At 34.3% G+C, this 15,205-nt stretch overlaps 1 pseudogene; it reads left to right on the forward strand.

Annotated features, from left to right (window-relative positions):
- The first annotated feature begins 4,541 nt into the window (after window positions 1-4,541).
- LOC145240541 (U2 spliceosomal RNA) lies at window positions 4,542-4,675 on the forward strand (annotated as a pseudogene).
- The last annotated feature ends 10,530 nt before the right edge of the window (window positions 4,676-15,205 follow it).

Raw genomic sequence — 15,205 nt, forward strand, 5'->3', positions numbered from 1 at the left:
TGTAAAAAGAAAAAAAAAAGATGAAATTAGAAAATATATATTTTATGTTTATGAGTTCTGCCAATCAAAATTTTGTGGCAGAAATTGGGTGATTACCATGCAATTTTATTTTGGTAAAATTCTTAAATTATTAGAATGTTTATTATAATTTCTAATTAGTGACTTGTTATAATCAAAATCCGCCCTAAAGAGTGTCCTTTCTTTTATTAGGTATCAGAGTAGGTATCAAGATTTCTACTTCTATACAAATGTGATATTTCAGATCTGTACATAAAAAATTTGTTGAATATATAGGTTGAGAATTGTTCTGTGTCGCTCTCTCTCACACACACACGCATTCTCACATTTATAGATATAATAGATAGATTACTCTAGATATATTTCCATATGTCTGAATACCCTATATACAAATTTTCAAATCTGTAGATAAAAAAATTTGTTGAGTATATAGGTTGAAAATTGTTCTCTCTCTCTCTCTCACACACACATTCTCAATTTTAGAGATATAATAGATAGATTATGCTAGGTATATTTCCATATGTCTGAATACCCTATATACAAATTTTCTAATCTGTAGATCAAATATTTGTTGAATATATAGGTTGAAAATTGTTCTTACTCTCTCTCTCTCTCTCTCTCTGGCTACCTCACACACACATTCTAACTTTTATAGATATAATAGATAGATTATGCTAGATATATTTCCATATGTGTGAATACCCTATATACAAATTTTCTAATTTGTAGATAAAAAATTTGTAGAGTGCATAGGTTGAGAATTGTTCTCTCTATCTCTCACACACACATTCTAACTTTTAAAGATATAATAGATTATGCTAGATATATTTCGATATTTCTGAATACCCTATATATAAAAATTTGTTGAATGTATAGGTTGAGAACTGTTCTCTCTCTCTCTCTCTCTCTCTCTCTCTCTCTCGCTCACACACACACACATTCTCACTTTTATAGATATAATAGAAAGATTATCCTAGATATATTTCTATTTGTATGAATACTCTATATACAAATTTTAAAATCTGTAGATAAAGAATTTGTTGAGTATATGGGTTGAGAATTGTTCTCTCTCTCTCTCTCTCTCTCACACACACACACACACATTCTCACTTTTATAGATATAATAGATTATGCTAGATATATTTCCATATGTCTGAATACCCTATATACAAATTTTCAAATCTGTAGATAAAAAATTTGTTGAGTATATAGGTTGAGAATTGTTCTCTCTCTCTCTATCACACACATTCTCACTTTTATAGATATAATAGACAGATTATGCCAGATATATTGAAATATGTCTGAATGCCCAATATACAAATTTTGAAATCTGTAGATAAAAAATTTGTTGTATACATAGGTTGACAATTGTCCTCTCTCTCACACACACACACACATTCTCACTTTTATACATATAATAGATAGATTATGCTAGATATATTTCTATATGTCTGAACACCCTATATACAAATGTTCAAATCTGTGGATAAAAAATTTGTTGAATGTATAGGTTGAGAATTTTTATCTCTCTCTTTTTCTCTCTCTCTCTCTCTCGCTATCTCACACACACGCATTCTCACTTTTATAGATAAAATAGATAGATTATGCTAGATATATTTCCATATGTCTGAATACCCTATATACAAAGTTTCAAATCTGTAGATAAAAAATTTTTTGAATATATAGGTTTAGAATTGTTCTCTCTCTCTCTCTCACACACACATTCTAACTTTTGTAGTTATAATAGATAGATTATGCTAGATATATTTCCATATGTCTGAATACCCTATATACAAATTTTCTAAACTGTAGGTAAAAAATTTGTTGAGTATGTAGGTTAAGAATTGTTCTCTCTCTCTCTCACACACACACACACACACACAAGTTCTCACTTTTATAGATATAATAGATAGATTATGCTAGATATATTTCTATATGTCTGCCTACCCTATATACAAATTTCCAAATCTGTGCCCAAAAATGTGTGGAATATATAGGTTGAGAATTGTTCTCTCTCTCTCTCTCTCTCACACATATTCTCACTTTTATAGGTTATATAGGTTGAGAATTTTTTGCTCTTTCCATCACTCACATTCACACTTTTATAGATATAATACATAGATTATGCCAGATATATTTACATATGTCTGAATACCCAATATACACATTTTCAAATCTGTAGATAAAAAATTAGTTGAATATATAGGTTGAGAATTGTTCTCTCTCTCTCTCTTTCTCTCTCTCTCACACACACATTCTCACTTTTATAGATATAATAGATAGATTATGCTAGATATATTTCCATACGTCTGAATACCCTATATCCAAATTTTCTAATATGTAGATAAAAAATTTGTTGAATATATAGGGTGAGAATTTTCCTTCCTCTCTTTCTCTCTCTCTCTTTCTCACACACACACAAGCTGAAAATTGTTCTCTCTCTCTCTCTGACTCTCTCTCTCTCTCTCACACACACACACATGGTCATTTTATAGATATAATAGATAGGTTATGCTAGATATATTTCTATATGTCTGAATACCCTATATACAAATTTTTAAATCTGTAGATAAAAAATTTGTTGAGTATATAGGTTGAGAATTGTTCTTTCTCTCTCTCTCACACACACATTCTCACTTTTATAGATATAATAGATTATGCTAGATATATTTCCAAATGTCTGAATACCCTATATACAAATTTTCAAATCTGTAAAGATAGAATTTGTTGAATATATAGGTTGAGAATTGTTCTCTCTCTCTCTCTTTCACACACATTCTCACTTTTATAGATATAATAGATAGATTATGCTAGATATATTTCCTTATGTCTGAATACCCTATATACAAATTATCAAATCTGTAGATACAAAATTTGTTGAGTATATAGGTTGAGAATTGTTCTCTCTCTCTCTCTCTCTCTCTCACTCACTCACTCACTCACTCACTCACACACACACACACACATTCTACCTTTTATAGATATAATAGATTATGCTAGATATATTTCCATATGTCTGAATACCCTGTATACAAATTTTCAGATCTGTACATAAAAATTAGTTGAATATATAGGTTTAGAATTGTTCTCTCTCTCTCTCTTCTCTCTCTCTCTTTCACACACATTCTCACTTTTCTAGATATAATAGATAGATTATGCTAGATATATTTCCATATGTCTGAATACCCTATATACAAATTTTCTAATCGGTAGATAAAAAATTTGTTGAATATATAGGGTGAGAATTGTACTTACTCTCTCTCTCTCTCTCTCTCTCTCTCACGCACACATTCTCACTTTTATGGATATAATAGATAGATTATGCTGGATATATTTCCATATGTCTGAATACCCTATATACAAATGGTCAAATCTGTAGATAACAAATTTATTGAATAGATAGGTTGAGAATTGTTCTCTCTCTCTCTCTCGCAACCTTACACACACAACCACACGCAAACATTCTGACTTTTATAGATATAATAGATCGATTATGCTAGATATATTTCCATATGTCTGAATACCCAATATACAAATTTTCAAATCTGTAGGTAAAAAATTTGTTGAATATATAGGTTGAGAATTGTTCTCTCTCTCTCACACACTCACATTCTCACTTTTATAGATATAATGTATAGATTATGCTAGATATATTTCTATATGTCTGAATACCCTATATACAAAGTTTAAAATCCGTAGATAAAAATACGTTGAGTATATAGGTTGAGAATTGTTCTCTCTCTCTCTTACGCACACACACACACACACACACACATTTTCACTTTTATAGATATAATAGATAGATTATGCTAGATATATTTCCATATGTCTGAATACCCTATATACAAATTTTCAAATCTGTAGATAAAAAATGTATTGAATATATAGGTTGAGAATTGTTGTCTCTCTCTCTCTCTCTCTCTCTCTCTCTCTGGCTACCTCACACACACACACATTTTCACTTTTATAGATATAATAGATAGATTATGCTAGGTATATTTCCATATGTCTGAATACCCTATATACAAACTTTCAAATCTGTAGATAAAAAATTTGTTGAGTATATAGGTTGAGAATTGTTCTCTCTCTCTCACACGAAACTGTGCGCTCGGCTTCTTCCCCCCCTTCCCACCCCAAATGCTTGGGAAACTGTGCACTGTTTTTGTTGGTTTTCAAGCTGCCTCTTCCCCCCCCCCCACACACACACAGTTTAACAGTAGTAGGAGGTCAAGAGAAAGAGGGTGAGAGAGAGAGAAGAGTAAGTTGGTGAGAGAGAGAGAAAAGAGAAAGAGGGTGTTGGTTTTATATTTTTATTATCGTCTAATATTTTGAAAGCTGAATTTCTAATAAAATGTGCATCTATAGGAGATAATGCCTGGGAATGTGTTCCCCCCCCCCACAGTTTAACAGTGGTGTGACGTCAAGAGAAAGAGGGTGAGAGAGAGGGAAGAGTAAGTGGGTGAGAGAGAGAAAAAAAAGAAAGACGGTGTTGGTTTTGTGAAAAAAGTTGTTATTTACAATTGTTCGCATTCTTGGCCTTTTGGTCAAGATCAAAGTGTAGTATCTGTTCTTCAGATGCTGCACTTCTATTTCTTGTTCTCTTTCGGTGGAGGAGAAATCCTCCACGACTGAGACAATTTTTATTTTTGTACCTTTTCTCCACGTTAAAAAACGACCCTGGTGTCTAACTCTGTCCCGTGGGGAGGCATAGTAAATAGGTACAATTGTTCGCCATTAGTGGATGTTGACGTCACGTCACGTGACATGACTAAGCGTTTTTTTTTTTAGTATGAATAACATTTTTTGTTATAATTATAAAGTCTACACTTAATTTTATAGAAAATGATGTATATATAATAGAAAAAAAAAATTACTGGTTTTGTTGGATTCAAGTGGATCCCCCCCCCTCCAGTTTAAGAGATAGCAGGTCACGTGGTAATATACAAAATGGCTAGCGTAAATATAAAGATCGGTTTTTTTATCGACGAATATTTTGAAAGCTGAATTTTTTTTTATTCCTGTACATTTTTTCCTGATATTTTTCGTTAAAACTCTTGTATAAATACTATTTTTAACCAGTTAAATACGTTGGAGACATTGTCATGGAGTTTAATAATCTCTAGAACAAAGCAGAAGAGAAATTACAAAAGTATCGGTAAAACAAAGTGTTTGTTTACATTTGTTCGCCATTACTGGATGTTGACGTCACGTCACGTGACATGACTAAGCGTTTTTGGATTATGTAATATTAACATTAAAATGACAGGTTTTTTTGGGGGCCCCCCTAGGAGAGAAATGATCAGTTCACCCCCTTTTAATGGTCCGTTTGGTGTGGAATTTCGATATTTGTCATGCGGGTGATCAAGGTTCAATATGATACATAATTTGTCAACTTTGGTTGTGTCTGTCAAAAGTTTGAGCTGACGTCACGTCACGTGACACGTATTGAATAACGTTAAAATGACAGGTTTTTTGGGGGGCCCCCCTAGGAGAAAAACGATCAGTTGACCCCTTTCTACTGGTCCGTTTGACGTGAAATTTCGATATTTGTCATCCGGGTGATCAAGGTGCAATATGATACCAAATTTGTCAACTCTGGTTCCGTCTTTAAAAAGTTTTAGCGTTACAAACAAACATACATACATACATACATACATACATACACACCGATTTTTGCCTTTTATATATATAGAAGAAGAAGATTTGACGTAAAAAAAATTCAATTTCAATTTGGCTTGAACTTTAGTTTTTTTTTGTTGTTTTTTTTTACAAATGTGAAATGCAAAATAATTAAAACAACTTATTTTTACTTATATAGAATAAAAAAACTGTTTTTCTTTTGCTGTTGTTGCATTTATCTATAAATATAAAAGCGAAAATGTATGTATGTATGTATGTGTGTTCGCTTTTTCTGTGTGTCTACAAAAGGCTTCTTTCAGAGAAGCGGTCGCTCGGTTCACAACTTTTTAAAACTTTTTATATCACATATAAATCGTGATATCTCACACTTAACAACGAAGCTCGCCTGTCTATTTAATTTGCTCGATTTCGGGAAGATAAATATTCAATATTTGTCGCTCGCCGCATGTGGGATAGTCTTTTTCCTATAACATCTTGGGGGTGGGGGGAAGCGTTCAGCAGTAAGTTAAATCCCGCAGTCAAACTTGACCTCATTAACTCATTAAAACGAGCACCTGCTAAATCCAAGTAATTAAATAAATTCAAACGTGTTTCCGTAAGCATGTCGCGGTGGGGCAATCGTTAACGTCGCAGGTTTTTTTGTTTTTTTTTCACAAATTTGCCTCAACGGTTCCAGTTCGATCCTCATACTTACTTTTTTTTTAACCCCCACCCCACCTCACCCACACACACACACACCTCCAAACACCCGGGCAACGCCGGGCACCCCTCGCTAGTTCTACATTAGTAGAAAATAAAATTTAAAATTGTTTCTTTTAGAATTTCCGAGTTGTCAATTTGGTCTCATTTCGTTTTCTGGTACGCTCGATCTGACGTTTTGATCACCCGTCTGGTCGGCCATATTAGATATTCATCGTTAGTTATTTAGACGAGACATGCACATTTAAATCATGATTTTCTCTAGTTCAAATGGGTGCAGTAAATAAACTTTTAACTCGAAATGACCCCTAATGTACTAATGTATAACATAAGACACAGAAAAGAAACATTTATAATGCGTATACAGCTTTATTTTCTCATAGAAACACCATACGCTCTCAATGGATATTACCGCTTTGTTTATATCTGATACACGATTTTCCACAAAAATATTCTTTTTGTTTCATCAGCTCGTTTTTACTAAGAGATTCGTTCAATTTTTCTCATCTCATAATTTAGGATGCTACTACTAACGATATTTTTTATTAAATCAAAGCAAAAAAAAGCTGCGACGATTTTTTTTATCTTAAAAAGTTGATAACATTAATACAAAATGTAGTCTTTACGCGACGTTTTTGTTTTCATGTTAGTTTTTTTTTTTTACTACATTACAAAAATGAAAATGCAACGATAGTTGTAGAGGAATTATTTTTTCATCTCATAATTTAGGATGTTAAAACCAACGATATTTTTACTAGCGAGGGGTACCCGGCGTTGCCCGGGTGTTTGGAGGTGTGTGTGGAAACTTCGAGGGGGGGTAAAAAAAATCTTTTGGTAGGTAAGTATAAGGATGGAACCCGAACCGTTGAGGCAAAGTTGTAAATTAAAGTGTGAAAAAAAAAACGTGCGACGTTAACGATTGTCCCACCGCGAGATGCTAACGGAAACACGTTTGAATTTATTTAATTACTTGGATTTGGCAGGTGCCCGTTTTAGTGAGTTAATGAGGTCAAGTTTGACTGCGAGATAGTATTTCATTTACTGCTGAACGCTTTTTTTTCTCCCCCCCCCCCAAGATGTTATAGGAAAAAGTCTAACCCACATGCAGCGAGCGACAAATGTTGAATATTTATCTTCCCAAAATCGAGCAAATTAAATAGACAGGCGAGCTTCGTTGTTAACTATGAGATATTACGATTTATATGTGATATAAAAAGTTTTAAAAATTGTGAAACGAGCGACTGCTTCTCTGAAAGAAGCCTTTTGTAGACACACAGAAAAAGCGAACACACATACATACATACATACATTTTCGCTTTTATATTTATAGATTAAGTCAAAACATTAAAAAAAGAAAACCGCGGCGTTTGTTTTTAATGTAACAAACTTGATAACATTAATAATACAAAATGTTGTCTTTATGCTGCTATCGAGAGAATCGTTTCTGTTTTCATATCACAATTTACGACGCTAAAACCAACAATATTTTCATTAGATGAAAACACTTGAAAAAGAAAGTTGCAGAAACTTTTTTTAGTTTTCTTTTTTCTTTTTTTTTTCAACTACATGTTGCAGGCGTCGAGGGTCCGCGTTAATGTCGCAAACTCAAAATGTATAATAATAATAATAAAAGGTGATAGTAATAGAGATAGATGGTGTAGTGTTATCATAGAACTACTTTCATACGCGTAACAAGTAAATCATGGCGTATAAATATTGATGTCAACCGCCTAATACATACGTATTCGACAACATGGCGTAGACCTCTACACACGTACATTCAATATCTCTTCCTATGAAAAATAGTTCAATAAAGTTCTATATTAAATAAAACCACAACTTGGTTGTCAATTACTTATAACAACAAACTTAAACTAACAACATGGTGGCAGCGAAATGGATACTAAGCATTTATAACAGTTTTAAAAAAAAATTTTTTTTAAAAAACACTCACTCAGTTGGATTGACTAGTTGCAACCGACAACAGAAAACGAAACAAAACAAAAAGTAAATTCGGCAACAGACCAGAAAGGAAAAATATTTCTTTCACAAAAGACAAAACTTCGGCAACAGACACGAGAGGAAAAATACGTTTACAAAAGACAAAACAAGGCATGTAAACGAATTTTCATTAATTTACCCACCTGTGCATTTTATAAAATTTTGCTGTCATTCTCGTATATGTTATAAACACGTGTGAATTTTTGCACAATAGCAGACATTTTGAATTTTTGTCAACTGTTGTTATTGTATATGTCCCCGTAAACACGTGTGGATTTTCACACACCTGCAGACATATTGAATTTTCTGTTTATCGAAAAAAATACATAGCCTTTAATAATAATGTCTACCAATAATGACATTATTCCGTTTATGGACTGGGAAATGCCAAATCCAGCGGAAACATTTACACTTTTTAAACAGAGGCTAGAACTATATTTTGCTATAAACAAAATAAAAACCGACCAACAAGTGAATTACATACTGTTAAAGACCGGCAACGAAGGTCTCAAAAAATTTAACACTTGGAAATTAACAGATGAGGAAAAACGTTCTCCCGACACCATTTTTAATCAATTCTTGGAGCATTTAGAACCTAAAGAAAACTTTAGGATTAACAGACTAAAACTAATGTCTTATAAACAAAAACAAAATGAGACATTAGACGATTTCGTCAATAGATGTCGTCGACTTACGTTAAAATGCTCACTAACCGACACTGAACAAGAACAGCGAATTATAGAACTAATTATTGCGAGTATCCCAATTGTCGAATTCCAGAAAGAACTACTACGAAAAGATAATACGCTAATACTGGATGAAACCATCCAAATTGGTAAAACGTACGAAGCAACAAACGCACATATTAAACAGCTTAGAGAGATGTTAAACACCAATAACAAGGAGGACAATAGCGCCAATACTGACATACAAGCAATTACAAAATATAAACAAAATAGAAAGACAAACAACTGCTTTAATTGCGGAAAAAGTCACGAACGTCGACGTGAAGCATGCCCAGCATTTGGTTCCAAATGCAAAACGTGTGGAAAATATAACCACTGGGCAACAGTACGTTTATATAACAGAAGATCAAGGTCAAGGTCACAAAACAGAGACCGTGGAAACAAAAACCATTAAACATGAACTAGACCAAGAAAAAACACTTCATCCAAACTGATATATTATCCAGGAACAACAGCCAGGAACTAAATGAACAATTCGAAAATTTAACTTTTTCCACCATTAACACACCCTCTCAGACACAGAGAGATGAAGCCTTCGCTTATATAAATATAAAATTACCTAATCGAAACGGGACTCACAGACTACAAATTAAAGTCGATACTGGAGCCCAAGGTAATACATTACCAATTTCTACATTCCATAGAATGTTTCCTGAGAAATTAATCACTGATGGCTTCCCAAAACTAAAAAAAAACAAAGTAAGGACAAAAAATTAATGGTCTACAATGGAACACCAATAAAGTGCTATGGCAATATCAGTATACCATGCAACTACCAAACCTCTGATTGGCACGAAAGCACCTTCTATATAGTAGATGTAAATGGACCAGCAATTCTAGGACTACGATCACTGGAAATACTGAAAATGGTCACTCTTCATTGCACGGTGAAAGAACAAAATATAGTCAAACCAATCAACAAAATCGAAGTCTTGGTACAGATTTATCCAGATAAATTCGACAAAATAGGCTCTATGCCTGGACATGTCAAGTTAACAACGAGCAAAAACGTACAACCTCACATTGACCCACCAAGAAAAACCCCAATTGCCCTAAAGGACAACATAAAACAGGAACTAGACAAAATGGTCAGCAACAGGATCATTAGAAAAGTCACAGAGCCAACAGACTGGGTTTCCAGCCTAGCTTATTCACACGAGAAAGATGGAAGCCTGAGAATCTGTCTAGACCCAAGACGCCTTAACATTGCGCTAAAAAGACCACACCATGCAACCCCTACAGTGGAGGAGCTAACACACCACTTTGCAGGTGCCAAGCTGTTTTCTAAACTTGATGCCAAAGCTGGTTATTGGTCCATACATTTGGATCAGGAATCTCAGCTGCTAACGACATTCCAATCCCCTTTTGGCAGGTACTGTTTCCAGAGATTACCATTTGGGTTAAGTGTATCCTAGGACATTTTTCAAATGAAAATGGACCAGATACTCGAACAAGTTGACGGAGCAATTGGAATTACAGTAAAACGGACAAAGAGCATGATAAGATCTTGTACAGGCTCATGCAATTAGCTGCAAAAAAATGGTCTTGTGTTTAATTCAGCAAAATGCAAAATAAAATCAAAAATGTATCTTTCTTTGGAATGATATATAGTGAAAATGGTGTTAGCCCAGACCCAGAAAAAACTTAAAGACTTACAAGACATGCCATATCCAACATGCAAAAAAGAACTACAAGAATTCTTAGGCCTTGTCACATATTTATCACCATTCATCCCAAATTTGGCTGACAAGACACATACATTAAGAGGCTTATTGAAGAAAGACGTACCTTTTCTCTGGGAAGAGCATTACAAGGTATACTTTGAAACACTTAAAACAATAATCACCAAAGATTCCACATTAACGTACTTCGACGCGAATGATGTACCAATATTGCAAACTGATGCAAGTTTAGAAGGACTTGGAGGAACATTAATGCAAAACAAAAAAACTATTGCATATGCATCAAAGTCTCTAACAGACGCCGAGCAACGGTATGCATGCATAGAAAGGGAACCTCTAGCAATTGTATTTGGTGTCCACAGATATCATGTTTACCTATATGGACGGAAGTTCAAGGTACACACTGATCATAAACCCTTGGTCATGATACTACAGAAACCACTGACCAGTGCACCTCCTAGGCTACAACGAATGATGACCAAATTACAGGGATACCAGATACAAATAGAATACATACCAGGCAAAGAAATGACTGTAGCTGATACACTAAGTCGCCTCCCCAGCACTGACATGATCGACTTAGATATTCGAGTTGACTTGGTGAGATTCAGGAGCGAACGCCTGAATGAAATAAAAAAGTAAACAAAGGCTGATCCAATACTCAACCAATTACATAAAACCATAACAACAGGATGGCCAGACTCAATTAAGGAAGTACCACCGACAATTCAGTCATACTGGTCATACAGAGATGAGTTATCTGTCAGTGATGGCATAATCATGAAAGGCTCAAGGATTATTATCCCTGAAAACCAGCAGAAAACTATCCTGGGCCAACTACATTACAGCCATCAAGGTATCGAAAAGACACGTCTGCAAGCTAGAGATACTGTGTACTGGGAGCGAATTAACACTGATATTGAGAACATGATCAAAAAGTGTTTAATATGCCAGGAAAACCTCCCAGCACAACCAAAGGAAATTTTACAACCACATGATATCCCTAGCAGAGCATGGGAAGTTGTTGGCACTGACTTGTTTCACTGTAACGACCAGGAATACCTCATAATTGCCGAATTCCCAATTATACGGAAAATGAATGGCATGGCCACAAGCAACATGGTCATATCAACAATGAAGCAGATATTTTCAGAACATGGTATTCCCACCAGATTTATTAGTGATAACGGACCACAGTAATCCAGTGAAGCATTTAAAGAATTTGCTCAACAATGGCAATTCGATCATATCACATCATCTCCAAGGTTTCCTAAATCAAATGGTTTTATTGAACGACAGATTCAAACCATTAAAAGAACAATAGTCAAAGCAAAGGAAAGCAAGAAGAGATGTTAACCTTGCAATGCTGTGTTTAAGAACAACGCCTATCAGCCACAAACTTCCAAGCCCAGCTGAACTTCTAAACAGTCGCATCATGAAATCGAACCTGATTGCAAAATCACGAATCACAGATTTCCCAACCGTGACCATATCCACGAAGAACTAAAGCACAGACAGGATATACAAAAAACCTATCACGATAAAACAGCCCATGACTTACCAGCACTTGTCCCTGGACAACACGTACGTATGTGGGATAACCAAACTGGAAAATGGAAACCAGCAACAATTCTCAGCAAATGTACAGAACCTAGATCGTACATCCTCAAATTGCCAGATGGATCATCAAAAAGACGTAACAGAGTCCATATCAGAGCAGACGGAAAAGCAACCCATAAACATGTTCACTTCAGTGACCAAACCCAATCTCAATCTGGACTCCCTAACACAAGCATCTCAAACCAAATAAACATTAAGAAACACACACCAAGCATAACAAGACATGGCCGTGAAATCCATAGGCCAAACAGATTTAAACAATAAATATCTGAACAATGTGTACTACTTTTCTTCCTTCTGGTAAGGGGGATGTAGTGTTATCATAGAACTACTTTCATATGCGTAACAAGTAAATCATGGCGTATGAATATTGATGTCAACCGCCTAATACATACGTATTCGACAACATGGCGTAGACCTCTACACACGTACATTCAGTTTCTCTTCTTATGTAAATATGTCAATAAAGTTCTATATTAAATAAAACCACAACTTGGTTGTCAATTACTTATAACAAGAAACTTAAACTAAAGACAGATGGTGATAAGAATCTAGTGTAAAATGGAGTTGAAACAATAAAACAAAGATAACTGAGACGAATGGATAAATTAAATACAAAATTTATTTTTTATAAAAGATTGTAAATGAAAAGAGAAGACGAAGGTTTCTTCTTGGTCGAAAGTCTCTTTCTGTGACTGAGATAATTCAATGTTTTTCCATGTAATAAAAAAGACAGTTCCTCAACTGAGGTATAAAAAGATCTACATGTGATCAAGTAGAAAAGTCTTGCGTTCTCCTGCGACTGAATTAATTGAATGGATTTTTTATGTATTGAAATAATCAAGAAAAGTCCTTCGACTGTATTAATTGAATGTTCTAAAAGGGACAAGTAAGAGTTCTTGGTTAGAAATAATCAGTCTTTTTACAAAGAATTAAACTATAAAAAGTCCACCGCTTACTTAGCGGAGAGATAGTAAAGGGTAATAAAAAGTCCATTAGGGTTGCAAGTCCGTGTCCACGTGGAGGAATTAAATGTGGCGCACGCGTGTTTAACGTCCAAACGCGGACGGGTCGATGTTGATGCTTACATCATGGTATTCAAAGGTCGACCCTTGGTTTGGGCGAGAAATGCCCTTTTTATATTTGTCCGACCGGCTCCACGGAGGCATTCAGAAAAAAAACATTATTTTTTTTATTTGTTTTCCCTGTAATCCGATTGGATGAAAAGAATAACATTCTTATGACGTAAGATGCTTTAACTGACGTCCGCCCGAATAACTGAAATTTCATTTAAGAACCACCGAAGTTGCGTGGGTGAGCAAAGGAAAATGTACGCACAGTTGAAACGATGTTTATACATCCACGCGCGCGCAACTGGGTTTTACTGTTGAGGCAGCGCGCCATTATTTTGTTTTGGCGTAGATTCGACGCGCGTGCGTCGGGGCTACGACATACATTTTTCTTAAAAATTACCAATGCCCTTAAATAGGGCGAATTATATTTGCATGCTTATGCTACAATTTAATGTCTGTCAAGACGAAATTAAAGTCTACGATTTGACCTTTCTTGTCTGCCATTAGACGAATTTAGGAAAACTCGTTTCCGGAAAACTCGTCTCCAGAAAACTCGACCCCAGAAAACTCGTCCCCTTTCGCTAGGTAGGAAAACTGGTCCCTTATTGAATAAATATCGATTGAAAACACATTTTATGACCCTTATTGAAGAAGAGATTGTCTTTAAAAGAGAATGCACCTGCACCTCCCATAATATTTTTTAAAAATATTTTTACTTGTTTACTGTTATTTTAAAAAAATTAAATTGATTTTTCTAAGTTTTCGTTTTCTACTTAGCTTTGTAAGTTTTTGGTGTCTCAACTTATTTTAAAGAGTTTATTTAGTTAAAAAAAGTAATGTCGAGTGTTACTTTTGAACAAAAAATGTCCAACATAATAGGATAACGTCTTAGTAGTCTCGATAATCGCTCAAAAATAGAAAATTAAATAAAATACTGAGGTAGATATAGTTTAACACGAGCCTCCACCTCCTCGAAAAGAAAAGAAATTTGTATATTTTTAAGTAATGTCCAAGATCACTGCTCGGAAAAAAAAAATCAAGCTACTGGAATTGGATACGGTTGATTATGTAACGAAACCGAACGGAAGACATGAAAAACGAAACCATATATTAATAAAAAAAAAAATACTTCAGTTTTAAACATTTCTGGTGTTATTACGAAACAAACAAACAAAAAGAAAACACTTTTTGTATTATAATAAAACAAATATTTTATTGAGAAAAATTGGTACTTTACGGGGAACGTGGACTCTGAATTTTTTGAAGGTAAAGAAAGGGGGCAAAAGCAATATTTGAATATGTATAAAAAATATTTAACAAAAAAATAATATTTAGTGGAGAAAATAATAAAATAAAATTAAAATTAAAATAAAAACAAGCATAAAATAAAAGTATGAATCAAATTCACACAAAGAAAAAAAATAAAATAAATACACGCGCGATTAAAAATAAAGTCTATGAGATATATACGAAGAAAGAAAATGCTTTGAGAGAGCAATCATTAAATAAAAACACCGTTTATGCAGGGTCCACGTTCCCCGTGACGTACCGAAAAATTATTTAGTTTTAACACTTTTTTGTTCACGAAACACTAATAGGTCCGTCTGCAGTATGCGCACGGCAACCATCTTTTCTTGGTGCGTTTCACTAAACTGTCGCCATGTGGTGCGTCAAAAAGCATTTAAATTATTAATTTTATGTTGACCCTTCAAAGTTGCTTTGATTC

This window comes from Euprymna scolopes, chromosome 19 (assembly GCF_053919585.1).
Source record: "Euprymna scolopes isolate OS-2025 chromosome 19, ASM5391958v1, whole genome shotgun sequence".
NCBI lineage: Eukaryota > Metazoa > Mollusca > Cephalopoda > Sepiida > Sepiolidae > Euprymna > Euprymna scolopes.